The 24,219-nt window shown below is 42.5% G+C and overlaps 1 long non-coding RNA gene across 1 annotated transcript in view; it reads left to right on the plus strand.

The window, feature by feature from the left end:
• The first annotated feature begins 2,485 nt into the window (after positions 1 to 2,485).
• Positions 2,486 to 24,219, plus strand: part of LOC106897130 — a 42,591-nt gene continuing 20,857 nt past the window's right edge. The window contains exon 1 of the long non-coding RNA XR_001413731.1: positions 2,486 to 2,549. This is a non-coding gene — a long non-coding RNA (uncharacterized LOC106897130). The remainder of the gene's footprint in view (positions 2,550 to 24,219) is intronic.

A 24,219-nucleotide genomic window follows, 5' to 3' on the forward strand; every position in this document is an offset into this window, starting at 1 on the left:
CCCCGCTCCCCTGAGGACAGTTTACTTTGAGGTTGTGCCGGATCTTGGGAAATTCCCTCACCTCAATACTCATATCCACTGCCCTCACACCGGTTTAGGGAGCCAGCGACAGTGACTGTCCTAAATTTCATCAGTCTCCGGTTGTCTTGATTTAGCATCTTCTGTCCTAACAATCTCTTGTAATCAGGTACAGATATTCTTTGTATCCTCTGCTGAACCGATCATGGAGCATTTCTGCACACTGTGTAGCAGTCGCTGAATATTTCTGCCTGTTTATCAGTGCCAAATTCAGCGTTTCTTACAGAGATCATGTCAGTCAAGTTGTAAAGCTCTTCAGGGTCTGTAGGTAACACGTTATGCAAACGCCTCGGTCTACTGCTGCTTCCCTGAGCTTAAACAATATCTGTCTGGATACATTTCCTTACCCTTTCCTCCAGACGTACCTCTGGCTCCGTCAGGGAGCCCCGGGGAAGCTGAAACCATGCTGAAGGCACCAGCGGTGTGAATACAGAGAGGATTAAGACTGCTAGCCGCTGCAGCATGTCACTTCTGCCTGCGACTTACTAAAGCAGAAAAGTCTTGTGGCTGACATGTCCTCCACTTCACTGGGTTACGTGACACATGCCAGAAAATGTGTCAACCCACTCCCCGTCTCCTCGGCATTATTAGCCCAGGGAAGGAAACACAGCCAAAGAACACGCACACAACTTTGACAGGTTCTGCCTAATCCACCCACATAATGACATTTCTTATGCTAAGTGCCAGAGCGGTGTAAGGGAGGCCACTGCCTGTACCAGCTGCTGGCAAGTCAAAGTTAGTTTCATGGTTCTGTTTAAGAGATAGCCTGACGTTACATTAAGTCTTTGTCTCCTGTGGTGCAGCGCTCAGAGAATGACATCAAAAGCCTTCCTAATTCACCCCCCGGGTCATTTGATTATAGGCATGGCACGGAGCCGTGCTGCCCCAGGAGACCGTGAGTCACGACAACACCCATGACTATCCTCTTATTCCACGGAAGGAAGTAACGTGCTTTGAGCATAAAACAACCAGGAGTAGATTACATCCTTCCTCATGTCAGCTTAGCCCCGCTGGCTGTCGGGGCAGGCACTGGAGAAGCGAGGGCAGCCTCTCATTTCCCAGCCTTGCTCCTCCCCACCCCTACTTCAGGGAAGCTGTTCCTCCCCGTGCTGGGACACGCCGTGTGGGCAAACCCCACGAGAGGGTTTTGCTCAGCCAGGTGAGGAAGAAGATGCTCTGGCTCTCTTCTCCAATGTGGTACAGTTACGTCACATGGTAAAGCACCCACCTCTCCTCCAACAGGACGGGCGTATCTGATCATGAGGATGCTGTGTGTTCTCCGTCCCTTGGCATTTGTCCTGGTAATTAGTCTATCTGTTTCTGATTTATTTATTTTCAGGCAGTCTTCTGCACCCTTGCTCCCTCACTTGGGCACATGGAGCAACCACAGACTTGCCCTTAAACTACACAGAGAAATAAAATCAGAAACAGACTAACCACAAGAATCAATAGCAAGAGGCAGAAAGCACGTGATTGGATCCTGCAGTTCCCTTCGGAGATCCATCAGCCTCAAAATGTGATGTAACTGGGCTCAAGTACCACATCTGTGAAGGGGGTAACAGATCCCTCTTCATAACCTGACTCACAGGGTAAAAGTACACTAGCTCAGAGAAGCCAAGGCATGTTTAAAAATCATTTTTAAAGAGGAAAAAGAAGTCCGGTTTGTGTTTGCAGAGCTAATGCAATCGCCTTCAACTCTGACATGACTCCTGTTAGTGTTATTGTTGCTTCCCAGAATTTAGGCTTGGATTTGGCAGAAGTCAAGAAGCAAAGGCATACGCAGAACCACTTAGAGAATGAGTCTGTCTGTGTGCATGGGCCAATTCTTTCCTGAATAAATACCAGTCACTGGGCTGCTGGGTAAAGTGGGAATATTAGATGGCAGTCAGACCAGGCTCGTACCCACCAGGCAAGGCTATTTCAGGAGGCAATTTACCTTTTTTCCCTACAAATAAACACAACCAGATAATGACCCACACCTCCCAGTGCCATTAAAATACATGCATTATATTCCATAACTCTTCCTCGTTTGTTTCCCAAAAGTAGCATCACTGCCTGGGAAAGAGTATCAAGACATTACTCAAAAATAGATGAGCAGTACAAGAAATGAAGGACAAGCAGATGAGTATAAATAGCTTCCTGCAGGAAGCTGTCTGAAAACATTGTGATTAGAGTCAGTACAGCCACACAGACAGTGTGTGCAGCTGTCATTCCTATACTGAACACCTCATTTGACACCCTATGGTTCTGTAGCCCTTTGTCAGGTGAACAAAGTGAAGTTGTCATTCACCTGATAGATCAGACAATAGAGAAACCCCCCAGACAGAAACCTCTACTTGTTTCTGGCTGGGAAAAGTAAATCTTTCCTTCTTTTGGAATCCACAGAAATACAGATGCAAAAGCAGGACTCGGAAAAATGAGAGAAGATAAGGTATTGTTCCTGCAAGCAGAACATCCTGTCTTGGAGATGGGTGAGTACTTCCAAACTTTCCAAATGTTTCGTTGCCCTTCAGATAGATCATAGATCTGCCCCCCTCTCCTTCCCAGATACTTTCCAGCATTTTAAGCCATAATAGAAGCAAGCAGAAAGCAGAAGTTAGTCTTGGAAAAAAAAGAGATGAGACAAATAAAGGAAAAAGAAAAAACCCTGAGGATGTCCTAAATTCCGTAATCAACCTTCTGGACACTGCCACAAAATTTTTGCATATCTCCACGAAGACTTGGCTGATTCTGGTTGATCATTAGCAGAACTTGGTGCAGCTGTATAAACAGCAGATTTCTACACCTACAGGCCTTCATTCATTTCCTCCAGTGAGGTTTTTAATTTGACTGGCAGCTGGCCTATCTGGGCAGCTGATAAGAGAAGAAAAAAAATCACCCTTCAGTCTTTACATCTCCCCTGCCTTTCCTCTGGTTCTCATGATAGAAGCGTACAAAGAATTAAAGAGCTCTCAATACATTTGTAGCCAAATATTTACCCTAAGTGAGGTAGATTATATTTGCTTACGGTATCCATTGCCACGCTGGCATGTGTTCAAGACTGTCTAACTCCTTGGAGTACTATTCAATACTTTGAAAAAAAACTTTGTTTATAATAACCTGTTAGCCAATGAGTGCACATTCGGTGTTGTCCAGGGTATACTCGCTCTTGAGCTCACATGCCTTGGCGTTTGGGATAGCACTTTGTCTACCTTCACAAACACAGCATCGGGGACAGTTCTGGGATGTGGCCAACTTACCTCAGCCTTTTGTGGGATTATTAAGAGTATTTGGAAATTCTCTCAGGCATTTCACCGCGAGAAAGCGTAATTAAACAATGTTCAGAGGAAACATATTCTTTCAGGAAATACAACCTGGTCTTAATCAGCTTGCTTTTTTGGAAGCATACTTATTTTGACAACATTTTTAATGGAGACAAATTAAAATTATATTTACATTATATTAACATGTACATTGAGTAATATTTAAAGTATTGTTTTCCATAAAGTGAAAACATTTAAGTGCTCCTTGTTTCATTTAATTCTGTTTTGAACTTTACAGCATTCATATGTTTAATATTTTTCCTATTAAATTTAATATTTTAATGTCATTATAACTTTTACGGTTTCTGGTGTGAGAATGATTTGACATTTATGGAACACTTCCATCATGCCAAATATATTTTCTCTGACATGAAAACTTCAGCACCTTCACTTTTTACCCAAGTGTTGGAATTTCCCATAAAATGGAAATTCTGTTTCCTGACCAGCTCTGCTAAAAGTTCTTGCTCTATCAAAAAGAAAGGGGGGGAGGGCGTCACAAATACACAACCGTAAACTTGTCAGGATACATTTCTCATTGTTGGCTCATATGTTGCCCTCTTTTGGTAGCTTTTGTACTGTACTACACATACAAATCTTAACTGCTGTAGCAACTCAGCATCCAAAGGGGACTGAGTGCTGAATGTTCGAACTAAGTAACTGCCTGAGGAGAGCAATAGGTTGTGAGGTGGGCACTTGAACTAGCTTATCACAGAATGACAGAATCACAGATAGACATCCTATCAGGAGAAGAAAAGCACTAGGGAATGAATGAAGCAGTGCAATATGAAATTGCAATGAGATAAAAAAAGGGCAACGGAAAGAAGAAAAAGGAGAAGGATCTGTAGATATTCAGTCACGTCAATAATTTAACCCCGTATCCCGACTTCCATCCCATGACGACAAACGTGACTTTCAAGTATTTGTTCAATCAAGATTTGTAAAGGGAAGCTCTACCCTAATCATCATGCCCTTGGTCTTTCCCTGTTGCTTTTTTAATAATCTGTGCAGGGATTTTGTAAAATTCTGATGGGTATTGACTAGTCAAGCCCAGAAGAGTGCCTGCTAACTTTCCAAGCCTAAATCCCTGCCAAAGCAAACTCTCTTATTTTCACTACTAAATTTCTGAAAGATAACATTAAATATTAGATGTCCTTGTATACAGTGATTTGCTAATACTAATTATAAAATCATGTGATACTAATTGCATTATAAGTCTAGAATCATGAAGGGAAACACTGAAGTGTTAATTTTTTCCAGAAGAGAGTTGTTTCCTACTATTTCTGAGCAAAATTTAAAAAAACAAAAAACAAATAAAAACAAATAAACAAGCTAACTCAGTCTGTGGCAATGTTTAAAAGAACCTAAGCTGGGTATTCACCTTGTCTTGACTTTCAAAAAGAATCGAGTACTAACTCCCCCAAAATGCCATTCTTGCAGAACAAACTGCTCTCTGTTTCAGATAATTCTCAGTTCTAAGCACAATAAATGGTTACACAGAGAGATATTCCCACCGTTATCTGTGATCCCAGTTCAGCATTTCACAGCCTTATTCTTTAAAGATTAATTTTCCTTGGTTCGAGAATCAGCATCAGGAATTCAGTCTCAAAAGAACTCTTTTATGAACAGTCACAGAGATGATTTCAGAGTTCAGAAGGGAACCATTCCTCCCACCTTGAATTGTGGAGCTTTTGTGGCCACTCCATATGATCAGGAATTCTTGGGATAGGGAAGAACTCCCAGCCTTCCAATGTAAAGACGTAAAGCTCTGCTTTATAGGCATTCTCTGGTGCTTTATTCAAATCTATCTAAACCCCCAGCAATACAAACTCCCCTTGAAAGACCATCTGACAGCCTTCCAGTTTTCACCTTAAAAAAAATACACCCAAAAGGCCTGAGTTTGCTGTCTTCCTCCCTTACAGTTAAATAATATGGGCTGGTTTAAGCCTTTGCAGACCTTTGTTCCGTGCATAGGAATGCAGCAGCCCAGCCTTATGGAAATACATGACTGCCTGCTAATTTCAGTGCAGCCAATATGCACCTTTCAGTGGCCAAGGGCTCGTAGACTTTTGTCACGTTTCCTTGCAGGTTTAACCAAACCCTTTCTGCTCCAGCCTAAACAAAGTGCTTAAACATGTGCACCTTTTAAGCTGATATGTAGTTTCGTTGTTAAAGCCACCTAGTAGGGCTATAAAGGGAGTTGTAAATCAGAGCACAGCTCGTGCACTTTAAGTTTAAAGTTTATGCTTAATGAGATGCTGGGTTTGAGCCTCAGTCTTTCCCCCAAAGTGATTTTTCCAGCCTTTGAATTGCTGTGGGATCCCTTCCAACTCCTTCCAGTCAGTCAGCAGCTGGCAATATTGAACAGAGAGTTGAATGTAGTAACACAGAGCTTTACACGTGAACTGTTACCTCACTGCTTCGTGACACGTCTGTATGTGCATAGCCTTTATCACTCTGCAAATTCATCTCTCGTTCCCATCTGATCTGCTGTCTGCTATACCTTGAAACTCTATTAGCAATATCGATGGCCAGAACGTGTACATTCAAATATATCTTCTTCTTTTGGTTTTTTTTCCTCCTTTTTTTTAATGAGTTGTTTGGGGGATTTTGTACCCAGCTTTCTAATATCTGCCGGTCCTTTGATATCGTTTATCTGCTGTCTCCTGTTTGCATTCCTTCCTGGTTTAGTATCATCAGCACATTTCACTATTGTGCTGTTTACCTCTGCTTTGAGATCACCATAGAGATATTAAATAGGACGATGTCTGTCAAAAGTCCCTGCCATGACCCGCGAGACATTTCTACAAGCTGCGATAACACGGCAATTGATTGTTGCCCTTTGTTTACATTCTTTCTCCCATTTCAGTCTACACAGCAGCGTTCCCCGCCAAAACAATTAAAGTTCTTTCTCTCCACAGGAATACCTGAAACAGGAGCAAATTACATATTCAGCGCTCCCTGTATCCACTCTCCTACATTCCCACCCGGTCTGTCTATCTCTGGGTACATCTGCTGAGCACACTCCCCTGCTCCCTGAGCACTGACTCGGAGCGTGCTGACCATAGCCAACAGCCTCGGCCCCCCAGTCTATAATATACAGAATATATAACGTTGCATATTAACACAAAAGCTATATATATAATAAGCTTTAGCCTGTCCAAGCCCATACCCCTTGCTGCTCCTGATGCTATTTGCCTCAGTGTTTCCTTGGGATTAATGGATGATTTAGCTGCGTGAAATAAGGAGACTTTGGCCTAAAATGTTTGAGACGTTTTCCTTGATTTATGAATTTTGAGGCCAGAAAGCACCATTAGCTCATCCTGTCTAACCTCTTCTCTGTCACAGACTATAGCGTTGCCCCATTCCCCATATACCGAGCCCAATAATGTCTGTTTGGCTGACACGTATTTTCCAGAAAGGGATCCAGTTTTGATACGTACACTATCACTTTCCTGGGCAGTTTGTTTCAGCAGTTCATCACACTTACTGCTACAAATCCAAGCCTCTTTGCTTGCTTAAATTTGCTTGGCTTACATTTCCACCCACTGATTCTTGTAATGCGTTCATCTGATGCAAAACACTTTTTTTTTTTTTCCTTGTTGTGAAGGTAATTATACACTGTAATCCAGTCATCTCATTTTGATAAGGGAAACAAAGCATATTCTCCAATCTGCAAGCGGTTCTTATGCCTTTCCTGCCAGATTTCTGTAGATTTCTAGCACCCACAGCACTGTAACGCACCACTGCCATGTAGTCAGCATTGCACTCAACTCATATGCCCCTGCTAACTCGTTTAAAGACGACTTTAATCCTCTTTTGCACCATCAGACCAAGTCCTGTCTCTGGTTGCTTCCCCGCAGTGATACCACAGCCTTCTCAAGCACCACCCTTGGGATACAATTTCTACTGCATCAATACAGCCACTGTTAGAGCATGACTTCAAACCCAGCTCATCTGCAGAGGTCCCGCTCGCCAAATTTGGGCTGCTCCATCTTCATAATTTATTGATCATTGCACCAACCTGAACGTCCTCCCTAATTTACTCAGCATTGTTTTACTAGGGATGTACTTGTCTCTCAGCCATTAAGGATAATTTTGCAGCCTGCCAGGCGTAACACCCATTTCTGCAGCCTGACTCCAGAGCTTTCATTCGGAGCTGACAGCTGCTTTTTGACATCTATCAGTTAGTCAGTTCTTAATCCACTCAGCAGTCACTCAATAGCTATTGTACAGCGCTCATTTTTTTTTTCCTAAGTGCTTAAACAGAGACGGCAAACAAGTGTATTTGAATGCTGAAAAAACAGACTTAGAGCCTAAATCCTGCAGTGTTAAAGAGCCTAAGCCCCACTGGTGCCTAAACACTTATAAGCATGCAGACTTATGTTTTAGGTCTGCAGTTATGAAACCTCATGCTTTGTATATTTTTCTGTTGATATTAGTTCCTCTTATCTATGAAAGACAAAACTTAGGCATCACAGCAGTTGGATGGACCACATATTTTCTTCTCCAGTCACACACACACAGAGCTTTCCTTTTGTTTCTTTTTATCTCCGCAGGTAACTATTATTTTTCAAAAATAATTGGCAATGGCGGTGTAAATCTGTTCAATAATACTTGCAATATCATTGGGTGCGGATTAAGCAGCTTTGGTGACTTTCATCCATATATTCAAATATCCTAAGTATTCCCTCATCTGTTTCTATCAATAGGATTTATTTATTTGTGTCACAGTGTTTCTTTCTTGTTAATTGCTTCAAGTTATTTTATGTAATTAAAGACAGATGGTAAAGCAAAGTTCAGTATCTCATCCATTTGTTAATCAGTGGCTTATGCAGCTCTATAAATGTAGCAGGGATGTTATGATTTTGTGTTTTTGTGTGCTGTGCTTTAAATTAAATACTGGGACCAATTCCTAGTAAGGCTGAAGCCAATGACAAAAACTGCCATTGACCAGGATCTCGCAGTGGGAGACCGTGGATGGGGAAAGCTGCGAGCCAGCTCAGCGTGGTGTTTATGCTTTACAGAGGCTGCACACAGCTCGCCCACTCCTACACCCGGGTCTTGCCATGGACCCTCACAACAACAGCTTCCACCCTCTGTCAGTGGGAAATGAGCGGCCAGGTGAGGGTGTTAACCAAGAGGTTTGTTCTCCTGACTTTGTGGGAACCCATCTCTGGTGTCAGCATTCCTTGGGTTTATTCTATTTTGGGGGAATTAATTTATTTTATTTTTTTTTTCCATATGAAAGGGAGCAAAACATCTGTTTTCATTAAGGACATCTTGTTCTTCAGATTAGAGAAAATCACCAAGAAATGGAGAACAAATAAAAGTCCCCAGAGGAGAAAGAGGCCCACCACATGCTCCCCCTGGGTAGCCATCTTGAGCTGATTCACAGCCTTGCCTGCAGCCTGTGAGCAGCCCCGGCCCTCCCGGCTCCTTCCTCCTGCACGCTCCCTGCCCTGCTCCCTTCATACCCAACCTCTCCACGGCCTGATTTGAGCCCAGATATTTTATTCCTCCAGATCTATCTGGAGAGTCCTCCCCTCACTCTGAAATCCATCGGCAGGCTGTAGCATACTCACAGAATCACATGGGGTTGGAAGGGACCTCTGGAGATCATCTAGTCCAACCCCCCTGCCAAAGCAGGTCCACCCAGAGCAGGTTGCACAGGAACTTGTCCAGGTGGGTTTTGAATGTCTCCAGAGAAGGAGACTCCACCAGCTCCCTGGGCAGCCTGTTCCAGGGCTCTGCCACCCTCAAAGTAAAGAAGTTCCTCCTCATGTTTAGATGGAACTTCTTACATTCAAGTTTGTGCCCATTTCCTCTTGTCCTATCCCTGGGCACCACTGAAAAAAGACTGACCCCGTCCTCTTGACACCCACCCTTTCAGTATTTATAAGCATTGATCAGATCTCCCCTCAGCCTTCTCTTCTCTAGACTAAAAAGACCCAAGTCCCTCAGCCTCTCCTTGTAAGGGAGATGCTCCAGGTCCCTCATAATCTTTGTAGCCCTCTGCTGTCCCCTCTCCAGCAGTTCCCTGTCTTTCTTGAACTGGGGAGCCCAGAACTGGACACAGTGCTCCAGATGGGGCCTCACCAGGGCAAAGTAGAGGGGCAGGATAACCTCTCTTGGCCTACTCTATTATTTTGATGCCCTTATCTTTTTTTCTTTCATAAAGAAGAGATTAATGGCATTCTTGCTGGTTTGCCTGTCTGCCCGCTTTGCTCACACACTGCCCAGAGCAGCGAGTGTACCCTTCACATGGCCATCAGTGGCAGCAATGGGTTTCTGACCGACTTGCTTCTCGTCTGCTTGCTCCCATCATTCAGCCCAACAAGCAATTTGGCTTTATCTGTTTTGACTCAGTACTAGCCTGCTCCTATTGTTTCTCACATTCTTGCGTTTCCACCAGGGTATGTGACTGACAGAAATGCAATTCCTCAATTAGACTACAAGGGGTGTGCTGGGAATCGCAAGTCAGCCTAAGGATTTATGTGCTACACCAAATTATTGTAACTGACACAATACTTCCAGCAAGCGAGTTTGGAAATATCAGAATCTCCCCCATCCCCTCTCCACAGCCCCCCTTTCCTTGGGAAGACCAAATTAAAGAGAACAAGGATTTCTCATCACTACCATGAGTCATCCTCACACTGAGCACATGGCTGGTGAGGTCAGCGACAAGGGTTACTGGGCTTGGACTATAGAAAAAAACGTGGATTCGGCTAAATGACAGCACAGTTAGAGCAACATGAAAGAAGGAGAGGAATGCAGAAGCCACCAAGGCCCCTAAACCACAAGCGGAAGGGAAGTGGAGACCGACTCATGCTTCTCGGAAGAATGAGCAGAGACAGGTGGCGTGGGACACTTTGCTCTTTTATTCACCTAACCTTTTGGCCCTTAACATAGGCTTTGGCTTTTTTTCTTCCCCCCCTATGAATGTTCACAAAACCAACAAATTCACCTATTTTACTCAGCTTAGGATGGGATTTTTAAAAGCGTTAGCACCACTTCTCACTCTCAGGAACACGAAGTGAGGCATATTTGAAAATAAATGGGTAATTCCTGCCAAGTAGGTGTCATACATAATCCCTATTTAAAATGCAGATATTCAACTTTAAGCACATGCTTAAGTCCCAACAAAGACAATGCAATTTAAGCAAACTGTAAATCAGCATGTTCTTGGTCGATTGCTGGAATCAGGTCACAACCCATGAAGGATTGCCCACACCAGCAGTGGATCATAGGATGGTACTTAGATTGCTGAGTCCACTACAGCAGGTGCTTTTTTCCCTTTTTTTTTTTTTTTTTTTGTGTGTGTTCCTGTAAAACAAGTGTCATCCTTCAGGAAACCAGCTGTATTTGGCACCTATTGTAAGAAATGACAGTTGAAAATTCCAAACTAATTTAACCACAGAGAACAAAAAAAAAAATCTTCTGATTGCTGATGTTCAAACACAGCTTTCAGTTTTAAAGGTTGATTGCTTTTTGTGTTTTTTTTTTTAATTGTTAAATGCTAAAGCAGCGAGCAGACACACTTTACAGTCTATTGCATCGGGCTCTTTTTCAGTAGGTTGGCTCCTGCTAACAGCAGGTTCAGAACTGCCAGTTCTAATTAAAAACTTTATCTTAAAGATACATTTCACAGTTTATTCATGGCACCCTGAGAAATTTAAATTGCTGGATTGAACAAATGGGTACAGTTTCTTTTCTATTGATTCGCAAGTAATGGCTTTAACTAATTGTTTCAGCAATTCATGATTGATCTACTATGCCTGTTGAAATCAATTTCTTCTTCTAGACCAATCACCTAGAGTGGGGTCCCTGAGTTGTGTCTATTTCTTTGCCCAGGGTTTAGCTGCATTTTATTTTCCTTTGTAATTTTGTATTGCATCAGTTTAAAAATGGCCAAAGATTATTCTCGCCTCAAGAATTTCAGTGACAAATCCTTTTAGTAGTCCCAGTTGTAACGGACAGACAATTGCCATCATAAACTCTGCATAAGTAGCATTGTGAAATCTGTGATTTATAAGCATATTCCATAGCAAAAAATATTTTGATAACCCATGCTTCTCCCTGCTGTGGCCAGCTCTCTGCCTCAGAAACAAAACAGGAGCAAAACAGTTTTCTGCCCTCTAGATTTAGTGGGAAAATAGCGCCTTCAACAGCAAAGTCTCTTCTGAACACCAGCTCTAGAAGTGCCACACAAAGGGTGGCTAAATTTTACTTTGGCCTATTTCTCTGCCACCTGTGGCACACACTGAATGAAGTTTCACGGAGAAAATGTAACCTAACCTTTTGACTCATCATGTGTTTACAATTCTTAATCAAATGCAGAGTATGTATTATATACTACTGTAACTAGCACTTGTTATCTTGTATCCTTTATAAGCCTTTCATATTAAAAAATAGATTGGGTGTTCTATTAAGTGATGCAATAATAGATCATATCTTTGTTTTATTATTTGGTTATACAAGGTTAAGAAAATAGATAGTTTTACCTGTCCTTCTCAGTATGCTGATCATTAGCTATTGTAGGACATGTTACCAGCAGCATCTTCTGAATAACACATATACTGACAGTATCACTTCAGAAAAAGTCATTACGAATCATTGGAGCCCTATCTGCATTCACACAATGATATAAATACACCTCAGTGGCTTAGTGAAGTCAGATGTTTGCATTCACCAACAGGTTTTAAAGCATGACATAGCCAAGAGATTCCTGAAGAGTTTCAGACTACAGACAGCATCTTCATAAATTTTGTCATTGAGACTCACCCCTGCTTTCTGATCACATAGGCCACCTCCTGGTTTTGGTGACTGAATAACAGCCCTGAGGCAAGTACAACTGTTAACATTTAAAAGTGCTAGCTGGGAAATGTTTAGTACATTTTTAGCTACTTGTAACACCATTAAGCTGTTGGGGAAAAAAAAAAAGAAAAAAAAATAAAAAGAAAGAAAGAAACATGATCCTATCTGACCAGCCAGCTCCTCTACAGACCTCCAGCAGACACTCCCCAGGTGTTTGGTGGTCTACAGACCACAGTTTGAAATCCACTGGAATATAGAAATGACCTAATACTTAGAGCAGCTGAAAGTTCTTCACACCTATATTATTTTTTTTTACAGTAAGAGACAGATCTGGCTTCAGTTGCATGATAAAGAAAGACATATAATTTTGTCTAAGAGACATTTAACTAAACCACCAATATATTCTCTTAATTCAAAGCAGGAATAAGAGGAACATCTCCAAATCCAAAGAATGTATTATATCATCAACTCCTTGTTTTTAAGTGGTTCCAAAACATCACAAAGATTGTGTAAGAGCAGTTGATTCCCAATATAGATATCCTTTTCTTGGGCACTAAGTCATGCCAAGACCCTGGCTGAAATTTTACAAGGAGTGTCTCAGATTGTACTTTAAATAATAGTTATTAGTCATAAGGATTGGCTACCTTTCTTTTCTTTGAAAAGAAGCTATAAATGTAGCATCATTTATTAACTTCTGAAATCATCACATTGTCCTCCAAAAGAGTTGGGTTAAATTTATAAAATTTAGGAGCGTATGTTATGGGGCATGCATTTAGGGTGCCCCTACTTTTATACTCAATTTTAAGAGTACTTGTCTCATCAGCTGTAAATTCTATAAAAAGTGTGTTTAGCCAGTAGTAAGCACCTCAGTCTTTTCTCCAAATTCCTGAAGGTGGGATTTCCTCTTAATTTATTTAAAACAACTTCTATTTTGAATAAAAATAATCTCATAATTACTTTTAGTCTTGCATCAGTGTAGCAGTTCCAAGGTCCAGTCATTAACTAGGACTCCAATTTATTAAGTGCTGTATGGACAGAGAGGAAGAAAATTTTCCCTACCCAAAGGGTTTGTAATGTAAACTCCTAATTTAAAATTCATTAATTGTACACATCACCTTACATAACAATCACAATGCCATAAAAGAGTGAACACATGCTTGTAATTAAAGCCATGGCAGTCTCATCCCATTGTATGAAAAATAGCTCTATCATAATGGTCCTGAGTTCATGCCAGAATAGCAGCTAATCATGGGAGAAAGATGATCTAACACTTACAGAACATGAAAATAGAAATGAAACGTTCTGGTTCCAGCCTATTTTCTCTAGACTTGCTGGGTGATCCTGTGCGTGCTACTTAAGCTTTCAGTCCCCCAATTTACCCATCTGCAGAACAGCAATAACAATATTTATCTGACTCAGAAAAGTTTTGTAAGAATAAATCCATAAATCATTAAGTCTCTTACGTAGTCTTAACAAGCTTTCTATGCAGCACCCGTCATAGATACTCTTGGGAAGCACGCATGGACTACTGATTTTAGCCCCATAATACCTCTAAAAATTAGAGTTCAGGGAATATGTAGCAGGACCAAAAAAATTCATCATGGTCAAGCCATTTCTAATTCTTTGCTGTTTTGATTTCACCTCTAATATGAGATAAGGATGAATTTAAATGAGTGCATTGTAATTTCTTGCATTATAACAGTTTAGCAAATGTATATTCAGAAAGTCAGACCAAGATTTTCTATATAACAGTTGTGGAGCAATTCCTTTGATTCTTAATCTGCACATTGTTTTCATAAGAGACATCAAATTCTTTGTAAATTAACAGGGTCAGAGTAATATCTCACAAGGAGAGAAATTCTGGTAAATGCTACTGTGGATGATTTTTCATCTGAAAAAAATGCAGGAATAAGGCCCAGTAGTCACAGCATCACTGTGTGCTTGTACCTAGCAATGGAAATACTGATACGGGATCATCAAGGTCAGCAGTCCCATTCATTGACAAAACCATTCATGATATGAGAATGAATGAAGTGTCTTGAAAGTTAGCAGTCTCTGATTCTCTGAGCAAATTTCACAGTTCAGGACAGAGCCAGTCTATCGGTGGCATACTTTCAGCATGCAATCATCTGTAAAGTCACGTCCTAACGGATATAATGAGGTCCCATTCATTATTTGCCAAAGAAGTGCAGCAGTTTAAGCCTTACTCTCCTCTGCTGGAAAAATAAGTGTTTGAAATTTGGACCGGATCCTACCTTCACTGCAGTCAATGATAAGACACCACCTGATTTCAGGGGAGCAGCCGCAGACTTCTGGTAACACAGAGGTCACGTTAAATTCACTTATCCCTCTCTCCTAGAGTGGAAAGCAGGTCATGGGTCTGATGTTTGCAGCAATAATGAGGAGGCTTTAGAAACTAAATGGGATGCAGCTGATGATTTTAGCACAAATTGAACTGAAGTACTAATGACTTACCAAGCATTATTCTTATCTGTTGCACAACCAGCACATGATGATGTCCAGAAATAGTGTAACATCATACTTTGGTAAAAGGTTCAAGGGCTGATACTCCATTCACTCGCCCTGACATAAATCAGGAGGCAACTTCACCGAAGTAATTAAATTACATAAGACTAAAATTAGTGAGGGGACAATTAGGCCTGAAAAGGACCTCCCCAAGCAGTGAAAGGGAAGAAGGTGTCACCTGCCCCCGGCCCCATCCATCTGAGACGAGGGCAGCCTCGACCAGCTGTGCTTGAGGAAAGCCCAGCCCCGGCGGGGACCGCAGTATCCCTCCTGTCACACACCCCACGGCAGCTTGGCTCGGGGCAAAAAAAAGCTGGGGGGCTGGGATCAGAGACGAACCAAACAGATGGGGCTACCCCAAGGGAAGAAGATCAGGTTCTTGAATTTGACTAGGATGTCAGCTCGCTTCAGTCAGTCCCAGGCCACAGCACAGGGCTGCTCTGAGGCAGTTTGCGCCCCCCCCAGGGAGCTAACACACAGGTTGCGGTGAATATCCCAGAGATATTGTCTCTTTTTGACACTCATCCTATCTCCCTGACAACACAGCCACCCTTAGCAGAGCCCTGCTTCTGGCATTGGCTCCTAATCCCCTGTATTCAGTGCAGTGTATTGAGACAAGTTTGTCTTCAGTGTTTTACCACAGATTACTCACACATATTATTGAACCTTTGGTGAAAATGCAAATTTCTCAGTCCAGTATCAGCTCCACTCCTTAGATGTGCTGCATTCCCCTATACAACACTGGGTGAAACGTGCAGCACGTGCAGTGCCCTGCCATATCCCCCTCACTGCCCACCGAGCTCCTGCTGTGAGATCCCCTCCAGGTCATCATCTGACAGTAGGACAGGGAGACCTGGTCTAACACCAGGAACTGAAAACTGAACTTTGGGCCAGGCTCTGAGGCCAACAGAACCATGTCCTACCCTGTTCAATGAGTTCTGCCACTTTCTGAGCTCAGAGAGACTAAAGGTATCATCATCCAGCCCTTTTATATCTCTTTACACAGACCCAGTATCTTATTCTGTTGAGGCAGCCACAGTATTTCAGAACAAGGAGCATAAGACCCTTAACTCATTCTTCCTCTTATACATAGCAAACAGTGGTACTTCTATAGCTGTGGGCATCTTCTTTTATGTACAAAAATCTAAAATTAAGGATGAGTTATTCCTCTGCAAAAATTTAGCGTTCATTATAATGAACAACTCTGGTTTGTAAATTTAAGGGGTCTTTTACATTGTGAATAAACTGTCAGTATTATATCTTTAAGGAGTATTTTAGCTATTTTATAACTATCTGCAAATCAGCTTCTTAAATGGCTCAGAACAATTAAGTAAATTGAATATTTAAACTAAATCAGTGCTCAACAGAATTGCAGCCTTATTTTTGAATGCTGAACGACACTGCAGAAAGCTTTGTTAGAAAGCAAAGAGAATGCTATTTTTCAGCTAGAACATGCGTGTGCGTTAAAAGGCACGACATTATTCACAGCTAAAGTTGCAGATGAAATACAACATTGTGAATACTGAAAATCTCATATGTTACTTTAGATTAGGAACAATAAACTTTGCATTTTTTTTATAATACCTTACACCTGAGAAGCTTTAAATACATTACAAGAATTAAGTCTGATAACATCACTGTGATATATGTCTCCATTTACAGATGGGTAAACTGAGATTGAAAGTTGTTCTTTGTGCCAATTTGTGCCTTACCCAATCAATCAAAGAACAAAACAGCACAGAACTTATGATGCCCTGGCTTCCACTTCACTGGTCAAACTTTTACCAGATCACGTCTCATGCCAAGAGGACCTCATGCTAACAACCTCATTGTATTTGAGAGTGGGACCCAGAGCTTTCAACTCCATTATTGCAGTAACACTTCATCGCTTGTATTCGTGCCTATTATTTTAGCATATACAATTATTTTTACAGCCAAATAAAATAAGTTCAGGAATTCACATATTTTAGTTTTAATTATTAATCATATTGTTTTCCAAGCATCTCAATTAAAATACCATTGAAAGTCTTTCTCTCATTTGTCAAAAGTCCCAGTAAGTTTATACCCCTTTTATGTGGTACTGGATTATTTACTCTTCATTTTCTACATGGAACATGCCCTGACTAGTAACTAGATGGCAGACATGACATGTCCAAATCCCAGAAACCTGCTCGTTTGACTTCATTGGCCTGTTGAGGGTTTGGCTTTTTTCCTGATCTTGCACATGTTAGCTCCATCTTTCTGCGAACGCATCAGCCAGCCTGCCTGAGCTAGTCACAGGCAGGATTAGTAAAATTAGGCATCCGCAGATGTTAGGCTACCAAAAATGAATACCAATGCCATGAAAGTATTTCAGGGGCTTTCACTCTGTGAGGGACTGTCAGATTTGCCAAGGTGGAGGGCCTTCTGCCCCTGCTCCAGTGCAGAAGCTGTCTTTTAAGACCCTTCTCTTTTCTTAGAGCAGCTGGGGTGGTTTCTGAGCCAGGACCAGGGCTGAAGCTCAGCTGGGAGGTGGCAGAATATCAGCAGAGGCCAGGTGTTGGGATACTCCTGCACGATAACTTATCTGCGTGAAAAGAAATGGCAGGATTTATAAGACTCAGCAGCAGCGTGACTAATGAGGACAGAGCAGCCTGATCCGGGGAAGTGTTGAGCAACCACAACTCCCATTTACTTCAGCACTTTTGTAGATCAGGCCCTGAGAGTTATTCGCTTTTTGGAATAAGTCAGTTGTGGTCTACGTCAGCCCATCCTCTTGGCAGTAATGGCCCAAGTCATTCCTTGCTGGCTTTGACCAGCCATGATCAGCATGGCTCCTGATCACAGACCATCTCACACAGTTATTTTTAGCGTATCAAATACAGAGAGAGACTAAGGGTCCGGTTTTGTAAAGTTATTGAAATGCCTCTCACTCGAAGAATTTCCCTCTCCAGGCTCAGTAAACTGTTGTTTTTGACAAACTACAACTCCCCATCTTGCCACTGGGCAGGCTGTGCTTGGGAGAAAAGAATCAGTTAGATTATAAAAGCTTTAGAGCATTTGTTTATTTTATCACTTCGTTTATCTTTTTAGCATTATTGTTCTGTCAAGTAATTGAGAGATGACGAAGGGCTACATCACAGTTACACTTTGCTTTGACTCAAACCAAAAAAGATGGGTCAATGGTCTCTGTCATGCGCTACACCCATTCCCACTGTTGTCCCCTGGAAGGAGCCTTTGTTCATTTTTCCTCATTTCTGGCTACTCAACAGGAAGGGCCAAAGAAGTGGGAATGTTCTTTGAGGTGATCTTCTGTATTGTTTTCTCTTTTGCGTCAGTTGGAAAGAAAAGTAACTAGGCAACACAATATAGGTTTTTTTTCCTCTGACTTACAAAATGCTGGAGTGTTGGGCTTTTCCACAGACTTTCCTGAACCCTACATCACTGCCATTGATTTATCTGTTTCACTGTGTGAAAAGCTCATCTTCTACTAGCCTGATTCACTAAGATATCATGTAAAACACCATTCATACCCTCTCCCAAAGAGTTAACTTGCAGGGCTTTCATAAAGTGAGAAAATAAGCTGGCTAAGAAAGCTGTAACTAGACTGATTTAAAAAAAACAAATCAGTTTTCTAAAAAATTTTCCTGGGATTCCTTGAGAAGAGTTTAAACTTTTCTACCAAAAATGAGACACAGAGGGATCTACCCTACTAAATCCAATTGCAACTTGGCTATCCATCTGGGTGAAAATCCTTCCTGTATCCAATTTAGAATATAGATGCAGGCATGAGGCTGCCACACAACTCCTTTAGTTTCTGGCTGTTTTGCAGAACTTCTCTGCCACTCTCCAGCCCTCTTCCCCCATTTTCTGATATCTGTACCCTCTCCCCCGACTGGCATCTCCTACCCTGGTCTAGCTCTAAAAACATAGCTCTTAAAATATCCTATATACCTGCTCTATGTACCTGTACAGCAACACGGAAGACCTGGCTATCAGAGGACTATTGGTCACACACATTGAACTCAGCTCAGAGCCTCATTAGTTCCTCACATGGCACTTCAAGGGTATTTGTTTGGGATGGGCTATGAACCTATCTCAACCAAAGGTAACTCCCATTCACTGGGAGATGAAGGAGGTGGTGCCAGTAACCTTACTGGGTTCAGAAATACAACACAGCTTGTCATAACAAGTTGCTCTGGCAACATCTGTTAACAGCCCACAGAACTATGTAGCACTTAAGCCAGATATAGCCATAATGCAGTTTTTTGCACTGAGCTGTAGCTATTTGTACCTTTCCCAGACAGCAACATATATTATTTGCTCCTGGCCTCAGAAAACCCTAACATTTTGTTCAGGGAACATTTGCATTTCTCTGGCATTAGGCTACAATGCCATGCCAGGTACATCTCAGGAACAGCCTATTTTGGAGACGTGAAGCTCGGAATTACATCAAATTCCTTCGGTCATTCCTGTCTATGCACAGCCAGCAGCAGAGTCTCATCCAGATATCATTGCTTCTAAATCAATGCAGCAAATTTCTTACAGGAACTCCTCCCAGTTCCACCATAACTCCAAATCATTAACGACATAGCATCCAGTTTCATATACTCTATCCAACATTAGGGAAGCTTGTCTGGCACTACCAGGCAAGATTACAGAAAATTAATTTTGAGTTCTGAGCTCATCAGTGTAAACTTTTTGGTGTCTTACAGTTTCTGATGGATTTCCACAGACCGACCTAGTCTCCTACAAGCAGCAAAGCCATATCAACATGGCTACTCTATCACAAATTAGTCTATAAAGAGGGGTAGAGAGAGGGTAGGGAAGGAGACAAGGACTCCTGTTTTCTTGTGCACCATCAACATCCTGTGACAATTCACAATTCTTTTAAGCTTTTAGCATTTTGCATGAGCAATGCATGAAAGAGGTGAGCGCAAAGACAATTTCCAGAGTCAAAATTACTTGAGAATATTTCTTTCGGGATAAGGGAGCCCTTCTGGGTGTCTACAGAGACAAAAGTCAAAAGAGGCTAATGCATGCCACAGCTGTGCCATACCCTTCCTCTGGCTCTCGTCAGCCTGGTGGGTTTTTCCACTGAAAGAGCAAGGGATTTTCCTATCAGAAGGCAGTTGGTATCAGCAGATCTCCCAGCTTATCTAGATGTCGCATCTCTTCCAATTTAAATGCTACATCAGTGGTTATTAAGCCTGCATTGCAAAGAAATAAAACTAAGGAAAACATTCTGGAGGGTGCTCTGGATTCTATTAAAGGATTGAATTTCTCACTTTATTACACTTTTTCCATATGGCTGAAACCTGGAGCTGCATACTACTCTGAATACGCTCATATATTGCTAGTGGTATAATCCCAGATGGTGACAAATGACCCCATTCCAACAGCAATGTATAGATCTTTACGACACCAGTGCTCAGCCGTGCTCTTGGGATGTTCCCTCCAAACAATGAATGACTGACAGATAACATAATGTTTAACTTCTGCCTTCACTTTTGTACACGCTTTATGGCTAACGCTACAAAGCTACTCATTTGTTAAGGACTCAGCCTTGTGACAGCATCCCGATGACATGAAATATTCCCTTAGCCGCCACCGAAGGATCTCCTTTGGTCTGTGAAGGTCAACTGTGGTGCACACAGTGTGTCCCTATCTGTGTGTAAGGATATGCTCTGGCACGCTAGAATTGAGCTGATAACGTCTTACCCCTGCTTGGGCCCTTCAGCTGCCTCTTGGGGAAGTGAGAAAGGCTGCCAAGCTCAAGATGTGCTGCATCCTGCAATTTGGCTTTCCCGAGAAGAACAACCCCTCCCCCAAACTCACCCACGCAGTTCTTTACCCCAAGAAGAGGTCATCACACAAAAAGTAGATAGGAGGGATAGAGACTGCACACTTGACTATAACTGCAAAAGAGACAAGTCCAGAGTCCTCTTGAGATGTTGTGTAAAGAGAAAGCAATCTGGGCTGACTCCATTTTTACAGAAAGACCTCTGTGCTTTTGTGGACTCCATGGCCTGCCAGATGGAGACGGCTCCAAGTAACACTGAGCTCTTATTGCCTCTGAAAACCAAGGAGAACTATAACCCCAAGTACTGCAGGTGTAGGAGGGAATACTTGCTCAGATGATGATTCATGTCAGCATCTGAATAAATAAGGTCAGACAGCCAGAGATTATTCCAGTGAAGGGGAGTTGATTTGTTTGGGGGGCAGAAAGGAGGGGCTGTTTGTTTGTTTTATATCATTATACTGAAACCCTGCCCTGCTCTGAAATTTTTTTCCAAGAATTAGTTCTCATTTATTTTAATTAAAACCTCAGTTCAGCAAAACATATAACTGGGTGTAGCCTACCTGAACTGGAAGAGCTGATTCAAAAGCAGAAATCCTAAGGGTAGCGCACGCTGCAGGGTCACTATTATGTAGCCTTTACAAAGATATCTGCAACAGTTTTAAGGAAGACATCTCCACTACAGACAATTAAAAATAAAAAACTACTTGCCTCAGAGGGGTGAGAAAGGATTAATTAGTTAGTGCTCGTGCAGCACTGTGAAGATACAAATCGTGGGGCTGTGTTATTAGTAAGCAGAAGATGCCAACAGGAAGCAGCATTGTTAGAGGCACGAGGACTAACAATGGTTTTGTTCTCACATTTGTAAATGATTCTTCTGCTATTGAAAGGTGTTGGCCTTTCAGCCTAGGAGACTGAAATCCTCTTTCTTCACCCAAAAGAGCCTTCATAGGCTGTGCATACTTTCTCACACTCCCTCACCAGTGTTCCTCACTGTTAGCTTATAGATGCTAGACAGTAGACCATTCTCCATAGCCCTTTTATTGCTTGGCCTCTGCTTCAGCTGCCAAGAAGGGTGCCATTTAGACTCAATTGTTACGGTAGCTTTTACGATCTAGACATGGTGTCTAGGATCGGAGACTTCCTAGCAATTTTGCATATGCTGCTGCGCTGCCATCAGAAGGGAAGGGCTCCTGGTTGCCAACAATGCGGGCAGAATTCAAAGCAGTGACCTACAGATGAAAGGCACCCCATCCCAAAACGGGCCAGCTAAGCCATCCAGCCCCCGACTGCCAGCTCTTCACTGAATGAAACTGTATTGTGTTGTGGTGCTCAGAAGGGACGGGGTGGGGGGGGGGGGGAAAGAAGCACAGTTTTTTAAATTATCTGTGGACAACGGCTGTCTAGAGCTGGGGCTGCAGACATTCAGACCTTGCTTACATAATATTTCTATCATGCACCATCCTCCCGTCCATGCCAAGGTGCTGGAGGGAGGTCTTGTTCTTATTTATGCAGCATGAATACAAAATCAGAGCGAGTGGCAGAAACTTTCCACAGAAAGGTATGGTGCCTTTGGCATGCTGAGGAAAATAGCAGAGCAATAATAGCTTGTGAGTTAGGGGGAAGAGAAGGATTAAAGAAATTGGAATAACTATATCCAAGCATTTTCTCAAAAAGCAGGATGACTGCAGCCCTTTAAACCCAAGACTTAACAGAGCAAAATATGCCACAGCAGAGCAAAGCATCTTTTCTCCCCGTGTTTGCAATATTGCTCACTTTAAAAAGCAAAATCCTCTTTTACCCCTCTGTCCTCAGGTCCTGCCACACATACAACCCCTGCCCTCCCTCCCCGCCAAACAGAGGCCAGCTGAGGAAGGTGATTTTGTCACCTGGAGTTAATTTATGCCGGTCTCCGCTGTGCTGTGCCGCTGTGCCGGGGTGGGACCTTTTCAGATGTCGGGATGATAGGAGAAAGAACAATGAAGCAGCAGAGTATGTGTGGCGGGTGGCCGAGTCATCCTATCACCATGTATTTGTGTAGTTTCTTTTAGTGCCATCCAATCTTTCCTTCTGTCCCTAAATGGCCTGTGTTGAAAATGTCCCTGCTTACAGTTGCTCAACTGGAATGAGGACAAATTGTTTGCAGTGGCCCCCTTCCAAATGCTTGTGCTGTAACTTTTGTCTTGACTAGTCTCTGGAGATATCTCTAGAGTGAGTTTCCTATGACTCGTTTGCACTACCCCAAAGTCATGCCGGATTTTCTTCCTCTACTCTTTCAACTTTGTAGCAGGAATCTCGTTTAAAACACCCCCCATCACAGAAAAAGCCAGAGCGGGCAGTGCCTTCATGTTGTTATGTCACAAGTTCCCCGGTGAATTAAAAGCGAGGGGGTTGGGTCTCAAGGGTGCCCGAGGTCACAAAGTGGTGCTAGCAGGCGAGGAGACCCACAAGCAGAAAGGGCACGGCCACACCAAGCAGCTTTGAGTTCTTGAATACCAGTGGCGTTAGGACTGTGTTGCCCTCCACGCTAATACGTCAGCTGCTTTTGTAGGTAGAAATGCCTGGCCTCTTGGACCTCCAGACTGCTTCAATTCAGCATTGAAGGGGTGGTGAAGGTACTCTTCCCCCTCACATTCACATGTGAATTAGTCCAGGATGAGACAGCAGCACACAAAAAAAAAAAAAAAAAAAAAGAGTTAGCAGAGCCTGAAGAACCAAGCCAAGAAAGGAAGGGTTTATAGTTCCAAAAAACCATTGGATGAAGTTTTGCACGTAGACTCATTAATAGACATTACAGAAGAAAAGGTTCGTTCCCTCCCGGCTCAGATGCATGACCTATTAGACATATGCATATCAATAATATTTTCCAAGGATAACTAAATTCGAAAGCCATTACTTGCTTGTTTTTAATGGAAATTAAATATTAGTTATTCTTCAAAAGTACAACCCGCTTTTAGAAAAGAAATGCGGAGCTAATGCTGTGAAATGGTCTTTTTCAACTCCACAAGAGCAGAAAAACAGGCCTGCTTAAAGCATCTACCCTTTCTCTTCCCACACTTTGTAGAAGACGATCTGAGCATCCTCAGAGTGAGGGAGAATGAAGCCTGGAGATAAGATAGCCATGGTTCCTCATGGAGCCACTGGGTGTACAAGGGCTATGATGGCAAGCAAGGTGGGTTCCCATCGGCCCTTCCTGGGCATACAGCCCACTGCAGGTCTCCAAGGGGGAACTTTTCCCAGCTCAGCCTTCCCAGGGCTCCCAAGTCACAGGGAGCCCTCCCACACCATCCTCTTCAAAGCCACCCAGGACCTTTCGCTCTATGTCAAGGGCAACAGGAGTGGGGAGAAAAGCGTGATGGAGCTTAGTGAAGGCATCTCACGGTTATGGTCATGGGGTTGTTTAGTTAACACGGGGGTCACGCATCACATTGCAATGGCGTCTCCTGCTCTGTGAGTGTTTTCTAGTCTCTTGGCTAAGAGAGGTTATTTCCAAAGCAGACATATCCCTGGGTCTCTCAAGTAACGTTACTGGCTAGAAGGGGACAGAGCAAGAACAGACAGGTCATTCCAGACACTAGGGGTTGCTCAGTGTTCTCAGGCTTAGCAAATATAAGGATTTTGTATGACTTTACCATTATTCCAGGGATTTAAAATCTTTGCCACTAGCACTCTTTTTTTTTGTTTGGTTTTTTTTTTCCTTTTTTTTTTTTTTTTTAAAAA

Source organism: Calidris pugnax, unplaced genomic scaffold, assembly GCF_001431845.1.
Source record: "Calidris pugnax isolate Ruff unplaced genomic scaffold, ASM143184v1 scaffold211, whole genome shotgun sequence".
NCBI lineage: Eukaryota > Metazoa > Chordata > Aves > Charadriiformes > Scolopacidae > Calidris > Calidris pugnax.